This window comes from Centroberyx gerrardi, chromosome 5 (assembly GCF_048128805.1).
Source record: "Centroberyx gerrardi isolate f3 chromosome 5, fCenGer3.hap1.cur.20231027, whole genome shotgun sequence".
NCBI lineage: Eukaryota > Metazoa > Chordata > Actinopteri > Beryciformes > Berycidae > Centroberyx > Centroberyx gerrardi.
In genome coordinates this window covers 33,188,992-33,207,256 of record NC_136001.1, presented here as the reverse complement: position 1 = coordinate 33,207,256, position 18,265 = coordinate 33,188,992, and positions in this window count along the sequence as shown.

Genomic DNA, 18,265 nt, shown 5'->3' with positions numbered 1-18,265 from the left:
TTAAAATCGATCGCGGCGTCATCAAGCCATACATGCAAGTCGTCACCCAAACTATAAACACGTATAATGCAGGAATTTGTCCACTCATATTATGTTAACACACAATTTCCGGTTTTCATGAAGTCATTACGTATATACTACATTGCAAATTCATGTTTACAAAAAAAATCCTCATCAGACCAGGGCCTCATGTTTTGAATTATCTTTATCTAGCGTCTATATTTTTCCAGTTCATTGCATTGCTTCCAGTAGAATAAAGATGATCATATCAGTAAAATGGGTTCGGGAAAAACCGGATCCAGACCAGACATATATTTTCATACAGTAACAAACTATTCATAGGTAACTAGTCTTCGTACAGCTAAGCTCCCGTCGCACACTCTCCCCATTTTAATACGAATATACCGCTTCATTCGTTCTTTAACTTTTGTACAGATCTGACCCTCGACTCCCCGGAAGCATCTTTGCGCGAAGGAAAAAACCTCGGACCGGCAGGAAAGATCGGACTTTGGCGGACGTTAGCCAAGTTCAACGTACAAAAATCTAACAAGCACAAATTTGAAAAATATGATATTATGGCAAGGTAAAAATTCGATTTTGTTTTGATCTGATATCAAAAAGATATATAGGTCCCTATTTTAAAAAACGATGCAGATAGTATTTATGGACGACTACGGACGTCTTCTCAACTTTTATTTTGGCGTTCTGTTTGCACAGGTTTTTCGGAAACCACATTATTTAGGTGCTTGGGGGAATAATGTGTTGCTTCTGATTAGTGACTGTAAAGTGTTTTAATGTGAACCCCAGGAGGAAAAACTGTTAGCAGCCACGTAAAGTTAAATCTCCGTCACAACGGGATGAAACACAGATTCCATTCGCTCGCAGCGGAAATAAAAATTCTTCCTTCTCGCAAAGATGCTTTTGTTTTTTCGGTGGGGAAACGCCGGCCAGAGATAATAACTGATTCAGTCGTGTGTTGATTTATTCTTCCTATCTATGTATATCTATGTATCGGTGATCCACTCCCTCTGCCTTCTCACACTCCCCATCAAGTCAGCCTACTTAAAGCTTCCTGTTCAAATCCGTTAGCCTGAGCTTTTTAAGAAAACGTAGAAGTTTTTTCTCAGAGACGATGAATTTGCGAGTAAATCGGAGCATTAACAATGCACAACGCGAGTTTTTACCACGGAATGTCGAAAATGTGAAAGTCGCCCGAGGGTGAATGCAAAAGTTTCTGAAGATTTATTTTTTAGTGGAAAAAAACAGAATTAGTCTCTTTTTATTTTTATTGTTCTTGATGTTTTATTAAATTCAACAGTTTCCTGTTTTATTTTATTTTTGATTGTTTGTCAATCACATTTGCCTTTTGTATTCCAAATATAGTGTATTTGAACCTCTGTCATTGGAGTATCATGTACAACTGTCAATCAAAAAAAGCTGCGATTTGTAACGTGCAATACTTTGTAGAAAGATAAGTATTTTTTTCATGCTGTTTTTCCAAGAGGTGGTACTAACTTCGGAAGTAAGAGAATAGCCTGTGAATTCTTGAAAAAGAAAATTTGAATATTTCAGGGGCCAATTCAATTAAAACCCGCCGCAAAACGCTCTGCAGTTCCAAACCAAACCAAACCGGACCGAGCTATTCTGTTCAGACACCGCTATTCCATCGAAGAGCTTGTGATTTGAAATGCACTGAGAATAAAACAATGATTGAACATTGTCATAAAACTTACTGAATTTCATTGCTAAGTAAATAGATGTTTTTTTTTTTTGTGATAGACTGCTAAGTTGTTAGTTTGTGAGGGGTTTGGGACATAGTAACACTGCCACTACGCCCACCATCTGTCTACCTATCCGCCCCTAACTACCTATCTGTCTACTGCTGTGTTGCTAAAATCAGCCGGGGGCCAGTTTTCCAAAAGCACGTCACCACCAGAGTTATCGATTTGCAATTTCCAACCCATAAATAAAATCTGCGGTGTCTAATCAATAAGGCTTTTTAAGTCTTAAGACGAGACTGAATTCACCTTTCTCCATTCGCTTGTGATGGAGCAAACACCTCGCAATAATCCAGGCTGCTTTTGGGAAGCCTCCCCCTGAACAACAGAAGCAGTAGAATTATAATCTACCAGATTACACCATATCAAATGTGGGCCTTCTTTTGAAATCTTGTATGCAATTTCTATGCTCCACGTATTCAGGCATTTCTGTGTATGGGAACTATGACCCCGCCCCGCCCAACCCTGCAACCTTAAGTTTGTAATCCTAGTGCTTTATCAAAGAAACTGAAAACCAAATGACAAACTGCATCTGCACAGGAACAGAAACCCTGATTTATAACTTCTTTTCATGGCTGTTTGACATGTAGAAACCATCATATATCTGCGTGATTCAGACTCGGACTGTCTGTTCCTATGTAAGTGCAGCTCTAGAGGCGACATTAGAGCACTCAGATGTGACTTACAGGCTACACAGAGGTGACGCAACATGGGTTTTATCACTGAAGTCGCCGTTAGCCTGGCTGTGAAGGCAGAGAACCGGGACTCCCGTTGCCCAAAAACTTCCTTAGCGCAAAGATCATCTCCGTTTTGAGTTCTCCTCACTCAGAGAACCGGCGTTACACCGTAACCTAACGTTTCGCTAGCCTGCTAACCCGCGGCTAGCAGTTTTCATAGTGGGGTTTTGGAGAAATAGCCTCAAAATTTTAGATTTTATTGCACTTTTCCCATGTTTTATCAGCATCTTGACTAGTTTCAACGACAGCAGGCGTTACCAAAGAAATTAAACGAAATTAAATGTCTCAATATTATCAAGTTTTCCGATTATTAATTGTGAAAACTAAAATTGTGATATACAGTTATATGCTATTGTGCCGTTTTAAACATCCAAATTAAACAGGTCAGTAGCCCAAAGGCATCTTGAAACTAAGAACATTTTGGCTCCATCCTTCCTTGGGAAACGCAGCGATGATCAGTAATTGAATGAATCATTGCTTCCAGTTAATCTGCGCCCACAACCGATTGATGATCTCAGCGCTAAGGCTTCTGGGAATCGGAATCCTGCTCATCCTCCCCATCCTCATGTTGATAGACTCATTCTAATCATGGTCTCCAATGACAACGCATCTCTCTGTCCTGCATTATACCGCATACCAGCCCTTCCTTTTTGAGAATGTACAAGGGGAAATGTTTTTAATTCTTGGAGAAGAAAAAAAACATTTTTAAAAGAATTTGAAAGGTTTTATTTTTTATTTCTATGGCTAACCTGTAAGCTACAAAAAAAAAATGATGATGTGTATTTAAACAGGTTTTACAAAGATGTAAAACTTTTTTTATTTCTTAATAAAAAATTTGTCTTCGGAAGATGAAGTCTCTGTTTCTTCTCTGGTTCAGCATTGTCAGCGGATGTTAAAATAATACGTGGACCCACACTACTGCCACAGCACCCTCTGGACACACACACACACACACACACACACACACACACACACACACACACACACACACACACACACACACACACACACAGAACATTCCATTCAACTTATTTCCCAACTCCTGGGACTTATCTCAACCCCCACAACGACATAACAAACTCTAATCCTACAAAGCTTGTAATACAAGGTTTCAAGTATTCAAGTAAACACTGCATACTGCGCTCCGGTGTATTTGCTCCTGCTTTGAATAGAAAGTAAAGATAAGAAAGTAATGGAACGGGTTTAAAAACCGCTCCAACCAGCACCTATAGCATAACTATGACAATGTAACTACATCCTATCTGTAATATAAGGATTTATATTGTCTAGCACAGCTTATGTTGCTGTTGCTGTGTGTTTAGCATAATCCATAATCCTCCAACTGAGAAACATTGACTGTTCCATAGTCCACCCTGCAAGAAATCTCCATCTTAACAAGTTATTTAGTCATTTATTGCGTCTTAAAATCGTAATTTTCTTAAAATAAGTGAAAAAATCTCCCAATGTTGTTAGATAATTTCACTTGTTTCCAATGCAAATCAACTTGTTTCAAGACTTTTGCAGAATCAAGTGTCATTTTTTTGATAGAGTGCAGTGATCTTTATTCTGACTGGTTTCAACAGACTGACACTCATTTCTAGAAAGATTCCTGAAACAAGTGAAACTGCGTTGGAAACAAGTGGAGTTATCTCTCCTCACTGCAGAATGTTTCTCTTGGTTTAAGAAAAATAAAATCTGAAGGTTGAGTATGAGACTAAATGACTTAAGATGGACATCTAAGTTCTAACCAATGAGTACTATGGGGTTCCACATGAGGAAAAGTATCCCTGAATTGAATCAATAGTTTGTGACGTTTGTGGAAGTGCCGCAAGGGTTTATGACCTTTTGTGACGGGGGTTCTTCAAGGAACCTTCTGGGGTTCCCCTGTGGTTTCAATATGAAGAGTCCGCTTGAGGTCCTTCTACCTTTTAGAGTGCTCCCAGCCTTTTGCTGCCATGGCAGACAGACTCAGGACGGCCTTCCTCTAAGTTCAAGACCAGTTGCATTTTTTCACTCTTTTTAAATCTCAGTCTAAATCTAATTTGTTTTATTTGAAACACGAGTTCTTTTGATGCTTCATCATTTCATTAGGAAATTAAGGTCGAAGACATTAGGAATGTCCTCAACTGCAGGGTTAAGCTTTGAATAAACCAATTATTCATAAACACATGCTCCAGTACATGCAAGTGTCCTACCTTATATGAATTAATGTGTGAGTATCAGTGTAAGGACACTCATAATAAACCATGGACACATTACTGAGCTTCAGCTGCTTGCTCTGAAACAGTTGAAATAAAGGCAGAGCTCTGTGAAGCTGCTGGATTCAGCTTCAGTTTATGGAATATTTTCCTAGCAATAACCCAAACATTAGTTTCAAAATAGGGAGGAAAAGGCAAATCCCTCAGAAATGCCGGTGATTAATAGAGGCTGAGAGGGCAGTGAACTCAGCTAATTTTCCCAGACTGGATTGTACTTTTCTCTCAATGTTACGTGTGTGTGTGTGTGTGTGTGTGTGTGTGCGTGTGTGTGTGTGTGGGTGAGTTAAGGACATGTTACCATTTTTACCATCATCTGTGAGAATGTACAAACCATAGAAATATAACACAAACATTCCCGTGTCACACCCACCATGTTCCACCTTTGCAATAATGATGCAAACATATTCTCATATTCAACTGCTACTTCACTGCTGCTTCAGAAAAAAAGAGATTTGGATGTTTTCGATGTTTTGGATGTCGTTCTTTACAAAGATGTTTATGTACCAACCCCTGGTGGCAGCGATCTCACAGCTCAGCTGAACATGTCGGCTGCTGGTGTTTGTATTTGGTATCTCAGACAGCGTTCACAGGCCGGCAACAGGCAGGAAAACCAAAGAGACGGGCGGAGGAGCTGGCAACGTATTTCTCCATTGTAATCAGAAAAAGCCCAAAACACTGACAAAAACTACTGAGGCTCATTGGATGCAAAAATAGATGATTTATTTACATAGTGAAAAAAAGTGACTAAGTGAGAAAAAAGGTGAACGTTTCAGTCCTCAGACCATCATGGCGGATCCACGGATCAGTCTGGACTTCCAGCCGCCCACATCGATTTCAGTGGGCGGGAGTACTCGCCTTGACAGACAAACTCCTTCAGCCAATCAGCGAATCCAAATTGAAATCCACACGGAAGAACGGCGAAAACGTCTTTTCCGCAGAGAAACTCCGCTAGTGCGTACTCTTGTTCTTGTTTAATTGTTGTTATTGAGTCTATTTCTGCAATAACTGCACTTATGGCTGTGTTTACTCTACTAACATTAACATTAACGTTAACGTTAACGCTCGTTGCTTCGGGAGACGCCGTTACTGTTTTGCCAGCGGCGGCCTGTATTTCACGTCATCAACTACGACGCGGTCCCTGATTGGCCCGGTTACATTTTAATTTCAGGAAATCGATGTGGGCGGCCGAAAGTCCAGACTGATCCGTGGAGCGAAACAGAATGTGAGGTCACGTGATCAGGATGGTCTTACCAGGCTACAGAAAAAGGGTTATTGTGTCGAACAAAATGATGTTCCAAATTAGCAAAATCAGCACCAAAACTAGAACCCATAGAGACGCCATGAGACTGCAGATAGAACTGTTCACCAAAAAGAAAAAAGTTTTTAGTCAGGACAAGATCAGCCATGGATACCAGAAATTCTGTAGGTGGGTCATGGGAAGGCCTAAGATCTAAGAAGCGCCTAAGGGCCTCAAGGACCTCTACATGGGGTATATTGGTGAGACGACATCCATAGTGACAAGATATACTTCAGATGAAGTGGCTTGAATATTAGTGTTGGTTAAACACTTAATAAAATCCCCTGTGTCTTTCAAATAAGATGGAAGTTGCACCACAAGGGGGCGCAAGCATCTGTCAAGATAGATAGATAAAGGTTCTAACAAGCTATCATTACAGGCTAGTATGGGGCGACCAGGAGGTTTTTCCAAGGACTTGTGTACCTTTGGGAGAGCATACATGATGGATGGATGTAGCGGGATAGTCCTTAGTCAAGAACTTAAGCTCAGACTGAGAGATGTAGCCCTCTGTGAAGGAATCAGAAAGAAAAGAATCAATTTCTTGTTTAAATGTCACTGTAGGATCCCTATCCAATTTGGTATAGTAAGAGGCATCCGAAAGTTGAGAATGTATCTCGTCATCATAGCACTTTTTATTAATAAGAACTAGGCCACCACCCTCGGCAGGTTTCCAAACCGTGTCCTTCATTCTACTCATAGCTGTTAACGTTTCTCTCTCCTGCCTCAGGATCCCTCTGTTGAGTTGTAAACAAGCTATTTCTCCATGTCAGCAATTACAGGCAGTCGTCATGTGGAGAAAGTGTTGTGGGCCGTGTTAACATCACTAGAGTCTGTGATCAAACCAAGTCATCATTGTTTTGTGTCCTTATTGTTTATGTCCTGTGATGCATTGTTGATATGTGGACATAAATAAAAGTATTATGTGTGTGCATGTGTATGATGAATACTAATATTACTACTACTGATACTACTACTACTACTACTACTACTGATACTACTACTACAACTACTACTACTACTACTACTACTACTACTACTGCTACTGTTGTTACTACTTACTACTGCTGCTGCTGCTGCTACTACTACTACTGCTACTACTACTACTGCTACTGTTGTTACTACTTACTACTGCTGCTGCTGCTACTACCACTACTAATACTACTACTACTACTACTACTACTACTACTACTGATACTACTACTTCTGCTACTACTACTACTACTGATACTACTACTACTGATACTACTACTACTACTACTACTACTACTACTACTGATACTACTACTACTACTACTGATACTACTACTACTGCTACTGTTGTTACTACTTACTACTGCTACTGTTGTTACTACTTACTACTGCTGCTGCTGCTACTACCACTACTAATGCTACTACTACTTCTGCTACTACTACTACTACTACTACTACTACTACTACTACTACTGATACTACTACTTCTGCTGCTACTACTACTACTGATACTACTACTACTACTGATACTACTACTTCTGCTACTACTACTACTGATACTACTACTTCTGCTACTACTACTACTACTGATACTACTACTACTACTACTACTACTACTACTGATACTACTACTACTGCTACTATTGTTACTACTTACTACTGCTGCTGCTGCTGCTGCTACTACCACTACTACTACTACCACTACTACTACTACTACTACTACCACTACTACTACTACTACTACCACTACTACTACTACTACTACTACTACTACTGCTACTGCTACTACTATTACTGCTACTACTACTTCTGCTACTACTACTGTTACTACTTTAGGACCCCAGGAAGAATAGCTGGCACCTGTGTGTACAGCTAATGGAGATCCTTATCAATAAACAATAAACTTACTGCTGCTGCTACTACTACTATTAATGCTACTAGTGCTACTACTACTGCTACTGCTACTTCTACTGAAGCTACTACTACAACTACTACTGCTAATACTACTACTACTGCTACTGTTAATACTACTAATGTTACTACTACAACTAATAATAATATTTATAATATCTCTCCTCAACAAAGGCTCAGTTCTCCAGAACAGTTGGATACAACGTTTCCAAACACTAACCCTATCAAAGTGGATAATGTTACAGTCTTTGCTCGGTGTCACTCCTCCAACATGGTGGCATGTCCCTCGTAACCGTTGGTAACCACATACCTTCTGCTCTGAGACGGGCCTCTGTTGTGAAACACTTGCAAACAGGACAGTGAACACGATGCCTCGGTCTGGCTGGTGATTAATAGAGAGAGTCTGAGAGGACACTGAACTTTCCCAGACTCTGACTGAGCCTGTAAACACATTACATCACACAGAGAAGAGTGGGTTGGCGAATATTTTTAATCCTCTTGTTTTAGCCAAAACATTTGAGAACTGCCATTTGCTCTGTTCAGATGGACAAGCCGCATATTCATCTCTTCCTGTGAGGCTTCCAGTGAGGATTACCAGACTCAGTGCTGTTTGTTCATGTAATAAATGTCCCAACGTTGACATGAAAATCTACTCGCAGACATTCAACAATCTGTACCTCAGAGACTGCAGTAAGTCCTAGAGCGGCCAAATTTGGTGGATAAGTTTCAAATCTCTCCCACTACTCAGGCAACAAAAATTACACCAATCGGCCAAACGGTGGCGCTATAACAAGCAACTTTGCATTTTGGCCAATAACTCTTAAACTGTAAGAGTTGTTTTTTTTTCCCCCAATTTTTTTGTTATTTCTCAAGTTCATCCAATCTTGCACACAGCATATAGACTTCATAGATCAGATTTTTTATGTTGCACAAGTGAAGTTGACAGCAAAGACTCACAAATAATTAAGGCATATCTACTCAAAGTTTCATGCTAGAACAACCAAACATCAGATACATATTTGGGCCAGACCCCAAAGTGTGACCGCCCACATTTGGTTTGCGTTTCATAATGCAATGTTGCAATAGCAACTGTTTTTTTTACATTTCTCCAGCAAAGTTGCCGTAATCGCCACCAAATTTTACTCACAGAATATTTCAACTGCCTTCATCATGTTTGGATCACAGATTTTTGACACTTGTAACTGTTTGGTGTTGACGCAGAAAAGAAGTTGACAGCAAAGATGCACAAACAGGAAGGACGGGATTCTTCCAAAATGCTTAATGCTAAACTTAACATAGGCCTACCTGATTGCACGGGGCCCCATGTCACTTGCAGTTGCAGGACTTTCACCAAAACGTTCTATCTTTGAGATGTTGAACTTTTTCAAAATGATGAATCAAGCTTATATTGTCACTGTCAAATAATTTGCCCGATAGGCTTGGGCCTTGCTAATGTCTGTTTTTAGCTGTATTTATTATCATTGTTGCTCTCATGTGACTTAAAAACTTGTTCAGCAGTAACGGAGACGATGTCGGTGGCTAAAACCTGCTGCTGATGAATGAGATGAATCTTAATGTTGCTTGTTGTTTCTCTGCAGTCCGCGGGGAGCTCATCCAGCTGAGCTTTAAATAGCCGGCGCTCCAGAGAAACAAAGACAACACTTGACATTCCCATTCTCCGCCTGCCAGCTCCTCTCCAAGAATAGACTTCACTACCGAGAATTTCTCTTTTTCCATTTCATTTCCAAGACAGTTTTTTGGCATGTACGATCCGTACAGAGCAGAAAGCAAAAACAGATGTGTGTGTTTGTGTTCTTTTTGTTCTTCGCTGCTTGCAGCTCACATAATCAGTTGTGCCTGTGTTACTTTGAGGTTTTCTTGTCTCGGAGAATGCTATGGCTACACACAACCTGTACATTTACATGTTATGCATTCAATCGACACTCTTATCCAGAGTGACTTGTATTAGGAGAGCGAGTGGGGGATCAGTGCCTTGCTCAAAGACATTTCAGCAGGTTACATGGCTATCGATGGACTGCTGCAGGGATTGAACCTGTGACCTGTAACCTGTGTCTGGTTATGGGATGCAGCGTCTGTTGTTACACCTTACCTTACCATGCAACCATTACAATCTGCAGATTGCAATGTTGTGTGAAATTAAACTCACTACTCCTGATATAAGCAATTTTGAATGTATCTATCAAAAAACCATCATTATGAAATTATTTATCACCAATTTGGCTGTTTAGTGTGTGTTCTTTACCTTTATTTATCCAGGGAAAGTTGACTGAACACACTTCAGCTGTTTTTTTCAGCAACATTCACACAGTTACACACATTCACTCCCAGTAAAAACACAGTTTTCCACCACTGGCCTCTGAGTATCTACACTAGAGCAATGGAGTTGGCTGTGTGCCTTGCTCAAAGGCATCTCGGCAGTAATTGTTGAGGTTGTGTGTTTCCCCTTTGACCTGAGATAGAGGAATGTAGAATCAAGTTGGTTATCAAACAGTTTTCAGAAAGGTAAGACTTGTTCAGACTGCTAAGACTGGTTCAGACTTGTGCGACTAGTTCAGACTGGTTCAGAGCTGTAAGACTTGTTCAGACTGGTAAGACTGGTTTAGACTTGTAAGACTGTTCTGTTTCAGACTTGTTAAGACTAGTTCAGACTGGATCAGACCTATAAGACTTGTTCAGACTGGTAACAATAGTTCAGAATTGTAAAACTGATTCAGACTGGTAAGACTGTTTCAGACTGGCAACACTAGTTCAGAATTGTAAGACTTGTTCAGACTGGTAAGACTGGTTTAGACCCATAAGACTTGTTCAAACTTATAAGACTAGTTCAGACTGCTAAGATTTGTTCAGACTGGTAAGACTAGTTCAGACTGCTAAGATTTGTTCAAACTGGTAAGACTGGTTCAGACTGTTAAGACTGGTTCAGACTGGTGAGACTGGTGCAGACTGGTAAGACTTGTTCAGACTTATAAGACTAGTTCAGACTGCTAAGACTTGTTCAGACTGGTAAGACTGGTTTAGACTTGTAAGACTGTTCTGTTTCAGACTTGTTAAGACTAGTTCAGACTGGATCAGACCTATAAGACTTGTTCAGACTGGTAACAATAGTTCAGAATTGTAAAACTGATTCAGACTGGTAAGACTGTTTCAGACTGGCAACACTAGTTCAGAATTGTAAGACTTGTTCAGACTGTTAAGACTGGTTCAAACTTGTTCAACTAGTTCAGACTGGTTCAGAGCTGTAAGACTTGTTCAGACTGGTAAGACTGGTTTAGACCCATAAGACTTGTTCAAACTTATAAGACTAGTTCAGACTGCTAAGATTTGTTCAGACTGGTAAGACTAGTTCAGACTGCTAAGATTTGTTCAAACTGGTAAGACTGGTTCAGACTGTTAAGACTGGTTCAGACTGGTGAGACTGGTGCAGACTGGTAAGACTTGTTCAGACTTATAAGACTAGTTCAGACTGCTAAGACTTGTTCAGACTGTTAAGACTAGTTCAGACTGCTAAGATTTGTTCAAACTGGTAAGACTTGTTCAGACTTGTAAGACTTGTTCAGACTGTTCAGAAAGCCATGATGGATAATCAGCTCAGAGACCCATGATAATGTGAAGCCAGGATTTATTATGCCAAGGTTCTCCTCTGTGTGTGTGTGTGTGTGTGTGTTTTCCTGTGTGTGTTAAACCTGTCTTATGATCATATCATATCACATCACATCATATCATATCATATCATATCATATCATATCATATCATATCACCTGCCTGTGTGTTAATGTTATGCTAACTGACGTGTAGTTGTGTGTGTGTGTGTGTGTGTGTGTGTGTTAAACTACGTGCCTTTGTGTATGCCATGCTAACTGATGTGTAGATGTGTAGGTGTGTGTCTTCAAGCTGCACATACAGTAATGCTGTTGTGGCATTTTTGTACAGTTTGTGTGTGTGTTTGTGTGTGTGTGTGTGTGTTTGCGTGTGTGTGTGTGTGCATCTGAGGTATTATGTAAGTGCCCAGACTCTCGAGGACAATGAAATCAGCGGCAACAGCATGTATATATTAAGGACTAATCCCTGCACACACACACACACATACACACACACACACCAACCTTTTGGGACTGTATCACGTTTATTCAACAGGGCAGGAAAATATCTCAGTCACGTGTGCACACACGTTTACACACAAATATGCATACACAGGCAGACACATACACACACTGAAACACACACAGATCCACACACAAACTCATGCATACACACACAAGCACACATGCAGAAAGTCACACACACACTAAGACACTGATACCTACATATATACACACAGACTTAGCATCGATTAAAACGTTTTTGGGTCATATTAATGTTCACCAAGACGTCCCAAATAACCACACACCCAGCCACCCGGCATAAAATTAGACATTTGCTTTTATTTTTCATGTTTTCATCTTTTCTCTTGTTCTTCTCCAAAAGAGAAGTATAGCAGTACACTCTTTGAATCATAAAAAAAAACAAAACAACCAACAACAACAAAGTTATACATTTTATTTTCCCTTTTATAATTTCTGTTTTGTGTTTTTCCATCCCGTATTTTGGGAGAGAAATATTGTCATAGAAAAATACTATATTACATAGAATAGAACTTTACACAATCTGAAAAAAATACACGATATCAACGCATATGTTATTAAGGGCCCAATCCGGAATCGGAAAGTCTCGATGCCACCCTTTAAAATGGCTTCATGTTAAAATAAAGTGGTGAAGACTCTCAAAGAGATGTTGCAACATATGACTCAAACGCAAAGAAAGTCCTTGTGTGACTTTCTGAAATTTAAACAAAAACTGGAGACACTCGCTACAGATAAGGACACCAGCAGCATGCTGTTAGCAACTTTAACTGTCAATTGTTGAAAAATGATCCGTTAGTTTGCACTCAAATGTACGTGATTGCAACAACAAATTATGTTTTCTACAGGAGGCTTCGCTGACAACAAGAACTGCTGCCATCATGGACGTCCAGTGGTGAATTAGCTGTGCGTAAATAACGATTAAAGTAAAGGTTAAGTAAAAGTGAACCTTGTGATAAGGTGGATTTGGTTACTGTGACACAGTAAACTGTCTTGTCTTTAGCCCTAGTCTCTACTCCAAAACACTCTGAGTTGTAGCTTGAGAAGAGTCAGCTCAGTTAACCTGAACAAACTGTTAGCTAGCTAACTAGCCAGCAGGTTAATTTAACTGATGTTAATGCTAACATGTGACTACTAGCCACTGCTAACACTAGCTTCTACTAGATACGTTAGCCAGAGTGCAAATCAGTTGCGTTTACAACAGTGATGGTTAGCCAACCAGATGGGTAATATGGTTAGCTAGCTAACAAGCCGACATTATGTGAACACAAAATTTATCAGATGTGGCGAAATGATCAGTTTCCAGTCAAAAAGAGTATTCTACAGAAATGATCCATGTCTACTGAACTTTGTTGAGACAGGCAACTTGTACGTTTAGAAAAGCAGTCTGCTGTTCAGAGCCACTGTTGCCCTGTGGACCTCCAACATGGCCGCCAGTCGGGGTGTTAGGTGGCGGCCACACTGATCCGCTGTGTCTGTCCGTCCTTAATTTCACTTCATATTCACTGAGAGCTGCCTGTTGTCCGGACAGCGCTGATGACGCTCCGTCTGTCAGATTTCCATCTGTTTTGACGGACAGAACGTTCAACCCAGTTTTACTTTCTCTGGCGTACGGATTCGTCACCGTCCGTTCAGCCAATCAGAGACATTCCTATGTTTGTTTAGGAAAAAATAGCGGCGAACACGGAGGCGATGGTCAGACCACAACAAAGATAAATCGGAGAAAGCTGGGTTAACATTGGGATGCTTGTAGGTTTCCTATTTGCAGGTCAGTTTCCTATTTAATTTTTACTGTATTTGTGTTTTCTATAAAGTAGCACCATTATGAGCAAAGCCTTCCTGTTCTTCTGCCTCGCCGCCATGTTGACGCTCCAACAGTCCAACGGACAGAAATACATCTGTCAATAATTCTATCTGTCTTCTGATGGATCAGTGTGGCCGCCACCTAATGTGACATGAAAGGTCTCTATTGACTGTATCTATAAACAAGAAAACATGGGAAATGGGATTTGATTGACATAAGAGTGTCTCCAAAATTAAATATAAGAGTGGCTGATTGACTCTCAACATGCTGCACTGCTGCTGTTGCTCCGCCCCCAAGAGGAACCGGGTAGAGAGACACAGAGCTAATGCAGTGAGATCTAGATTATTTCTAGATTAGATGAGATCTAGATTATTTTTCTCACCTTTTTATTATCCAGGGAACGTGGACTGAATATGAATACACTTTTGTATTCACTTGTTTCACGATCTCACAGTTCTGCGGAGCGTCACTCATTCAATTCCCAACCCTGATCTTCCCAGGTGGGCTTGGGATTTGAACCGGCAACCTTCCAACTTTAGGTTCCCACCCACCTCGATAGATGAAATTGGCTTGTGAAAGTGCTTTGTAGCAACTGATAATGTTAGATAATGTACTAACTTGTCAACATATAATAAAATGTCCCTCTAAATGGGTCGAAAATGTAATCAAATGTCAGTGTAACAAATTGCAGTGTAATATATTAACATCTTCAGATTGGTATTGTAATATTTTTTTCCCCGTTTATGTAACACATTACTTAATTGAATATGTAGTAATTCATTTTCTTTTAAAATTATTACAGCATCAGTCCTACATTAACCCAGTGTTTGTTTATTACATTTTCAACCACTTCAATGGACATTTTGTTACATTTTGACTTAACGGCATGGATGCAGTTTTTCTCCTATTTTCACATCACCTTCACACGACCGTGGGACTTTTGTCACGGTTCCGGATTGGGCTTTATACTGACCTTTGACCCGGAAATGCATAGGGGTATGGATGACCACACACACATACATACATACATACATACAAACCAACAGAACGATTTGGAAGGCTTATATCAGTATTTTGTCTTTTTTTTTGTTGCTTTACAAAACATTTCTCTTTTTTTGGCCTCTTGATATTGCGTAGAAAACACTCAGACAAGTTTGTTCCAACGTACATGAAAATACTTACAGTGCATGGTATTCAACAGTGTGCTTTTTTTGTTTTTTTTGTTAAGTGCTTCGGGAGAAATGAGCGTCCCGGTTTTTTTGTATTTTTGAAAACAGATGTCTTTCTCCGGCTCGCTCAGAAAAACAGAGTTTATTGTTTTCGGTCTCGGAGGGGTTTTGCGGGGGAGAATGTTCGGCCCAGAGCGCTGGAAAAATATCACGACTGTACATTGAAATGTACACCATGTCACACACACACACACACACACACACACACACACACGAAAACAGACATAGGCCTACATGCTCCCAAACTAATAAGAAACATCCATAGAGAGGCAAGCACACAGGCATACAAACGTTTACACATGGAAAACGTTGCAAACATACTAACACACACACACACACACACACACACACACACACACACACACACTCATGGCAGTCCGGTGTTCTCAAAGGGGGTAGCTGGACTCGGACTGTGTTATGTAACAACATGAGGAAAGAGCAAGAGACATGGGGGGAGAGAGAGAGAGAGAGAGAGCGAGCGAGAGAGAGAGAGATGGGGGGGAGAGAGAGAGAGAGAGAGAGAGAGAGAGAGAGAGAGAGAGATGGGGGGGAGAGAGAGAGAGAGAGAGAGAGAGAGATGGGGGGAGAGAGAGAGAGAGAGAGAGAGAGAGAGAGAGAAGAGAGAGAGAGAGAGAGATGGGGGGAGGAGAGAGAGAGAGAGAGAGAGAGAGAGAGAGAGAGAGAGAGAGAGAGAGAGAGAGAGAGAGAGAACAGAGGTTGTGATTGTTCCTGTCGAAATGTTTTCCAATCCCTTCGGTGAACAAAGACTGCTCTCTGTCCTTCCTCTCTCTCGCTCACACACACACACACACACACACACACACGTGCACGACACACACACACACAGATATGCTTGCACACTTGCCACCCCCGCACACATACTGGTATCTTTCAGTGTCCTCCCAAGCATTGCTCCTGTGTGTGTGTGTGTATGTGTGTGTATGTTGTGTGTGTAATATGTACCCTGTCTCTCTCTCTCACACACACACACACACACATAATCAGGCACACTCACACACACTTACCTGCTCCATCCATCTCTCTCTCTCTCTCACACACACAACACACCCATACACCTAAATGCGCACATGCTCTTTCTTATCGACTCGCTCTCATACATATACACACTCTTACACACACACTCACACACACACACACACACACACACACACACACACACACGGGAGAGGAGCGACGGCCAGTCTCATTCCTGTTAATCCACAGATAATTGGGGGCACAGAAGGTTTTGGCAGGAATAAAAAACTCTGGCAGGGAAAGAGAGGAAATCATGTGAAAACAGGAGGTGAAGGAGGTGGAAGGAATTTCTGCTGCTCCTCAACACACACTAAAAATAGAGGAGGAGAGGAGAGGAGAGGAGAGAGAGGAGAGGAGGAAGAAAGTAAGAGGGAAGGAAAGAGGAAAGGAAAGGAGAGCAGAGCAGAGAAGAAAGGAGGAGAAGAGAGGAAAGGAAAGGAGGAAAGGTAAGGAAAGTAAGATAGGATAGGAAAGGAGGGAGAGAGGAGAGGAAATGAGAGGAGAGGAAAGGAAAAGACAGGCGAGGAGAAGAAAGGAAGAGGAAGAGAGGAAATGAGAGAGGAGTGATTAAACACTGAAAACCGTTTGTCAAGTCTTCTATAATCACACACACTTCCATGTTCACACACACACACACACACACACACACACACACACACACACACACAAAGACTTGCATATGCAACCTCAAAAACAAAAAATGTACGGATACACACACACACACACACACACACACACACACACAAAATCATAAACACGACACACAAAGACACACACCTACACACAGACACACAAACAGCATCTTTCCGCGTCCTTTTGTCCTCTGTGCGTGTTGCTCCTGTTCTGTGTGTGCGTGTGTGTGGTGTGTGTGAGTGTGTGTGAGAGAGCTGTCCAGTTTGCCCGTCCTCTTCGTCAGCGTCCTGACCGTCCGTCCACAAATTAAATCTCCCGGTGCCATTAGCTGAAGGTCGTCTGCTGCAGAGGTCAGTCTGACCTACAGAGCGATCTGACTGCAAACACACAGATCATTTAAAGGGGCGATGTGTAGCATTTTAAAACATCATAAAATTAATAGTGAAACCTTGGTATAATTACGGTGAACAAATGAGACCATGGTGGAGACGATCGGTCGCGCTCTATATCTCACACCAGTAGTATTGTTAGTGTTTCTCCACATTAAGACTACATTCCCATCAGCCCGGTTGCTTCCTGCTCCCCCTCCCCCTCCCTGAAGAGGATGTTGGAAGTGATTTTTCTAATTTATAACTTCATAAAAAGCAGTTGTTGCTCTTTGACTCTGTAGGCCAGAAATGAGCTGAGGTGAGACCAGCGCTCTGTGAGGGCGGGAGTGACAGACTGGGCAATTGTTTGGGCAATTTAGAACGGGCAACTCTCCCAGCAATTGGCAACAAAGTGAGACAAAGGGGTCAAAAATCTAACAAAGTGTCCCGGCAGCAACATGTTCCTCTGTGGTTAGAGCAACGGTCTCTGGGGCAACGCCGCAGGCACAGTTGCCCATTTGTGTTGCAACAAAAGTTGCTCTTGTGTTGCACTTCCTTTAAGATGGAGGTAAGCGCAAGAAAACAGTCTTTCTTTCTTTCTCTTCTTTTTCCTCTGACGATTGGATAAAACAAAAACAGTTCGGCAGTTGCGATGACATCATTGTCTTGGCGTCGTGATGAATTTACATTTCGATGACATCACAGCACTGACCTCATCATGTACAGTGGTAGCCATTGTAGAAGTCCCTCTTCATGCATTTATCCTGCATTGATACTACAGACAATTATATACAGTTAAACGAGTCAGTACATTGTAACACAGTGACACAGTTTCGTGTTTTGTCTCTCAGAAGACTTTTCACCGGACCGGTCCTTCACTCACAGCTGGAAAAAGAGCTAAACCTGATTTTTCCAGAAAATTCCTCTTGGGGATGGAGCCAAAGTGCAGCAGTAGTTCAGCAAACATGCAGTAAAAATTGGGAATTTTACAATGGCTACCTCTGTATAGACCTTGGCAGACACACAACTTAAAAAAAAAAAGAGTCTCCATATCAACACAGTAGTTTACTCTTGTACTGAGTCTAAAAATTTGAACCTTTCTTAAA